At 45.2% G+C, this 617-nt stretch overlaps 1 long non-coding RNA gene across 1 annotated transcript in view; it reads left to right on the top strand.

The window, feature by feature from the left end:
- LOC123966926 overlaps positions 1-258 on the top strand; it is a 1,866-nt gene extending 1,608 nt beyond the window's left edge. The window contains exon 3 of the long non-coding RNA XR_006824132.1: positions 11-258. This is a non-coding gene — a long non-coding RNA (uncharacterized LOC123966926). The remainder of the gene's footprint in view (positions 1-10) is intronic.
- The last annotated feature ends 359 nt before the right edge of the window (positions 259-617 follow it).

Here is a 617-nt window from a genome sequence, read left to right as displayed (position 1 = left end):
CTCTGGAGAGGTGACGGACCGAGACAAAACGGAGGCGTTGTTCTGCTCACTGTCATCATTTCCAAACATGAAAACAACAAACTTGGCCTGACTGAGGGGAAAGTTCCAGGCCGAAGAGGAGGAGATGCACATCCTCCCTGACAGCCCGGCTGGGCTGAAAGACAATGCACTTCAAGAGAGATTAGTCGTTCTTATGAAACTGAGATTGGGGCTCAGTAACAGAGATATTGCATATAGGTTCAAAGTTTCTGAAAGCACAGTGTCCTGGTTGCCTGTAATGGCAAACATCTTGAAATCCATTATTAAATGGCCAAGTAAAGGTGCTGTCCTTAAAAATATGCCCAAAACTTTCAGGCGACATTTCAAGAGATGCAGGTGTATAATTGACTGTACGGAGATATTCATAGAAAGACCTAATAACTTGACTGCCAGGGCTCAAACCTGGTCCAATTACAAGCATCACAACACTGTTAAGTACCTGGTGGGAATAACACCTGCTGGGGCAGTTTCATTTCTGTCCACGGGCTGGGGTGGGAGAGTGTCAGATAAGCAGATAACACTTGAATCAGGATTTTTGCACTTGTTAGAGCCCAAAGATGAAATCTTAGCGAACAGGG

Source organism: Micropterus dolomieu, unplaced genomic scaffold (assembly GCF_021292245.1).
Source record: "Micropterus dolomieu isolate WLL.071019.BEF.003 ecotype Adirondacks unplaced genomic scaffold, ASM2129224v1 contig_14567, whole genome shotgun sequence".
In the NCBI taxonomy this organism is placed as follows: Eukaryota; Metazoa; Chordata; class Actinopteri; order Centrarchiformes; family Centrarchidae; genus Micropterus; species Micropterus dolomieu.
Note: the sequence above shows the minus strand (reverse complement) of the source record. Positions and strands in the feature narration are given on the sequence as shown.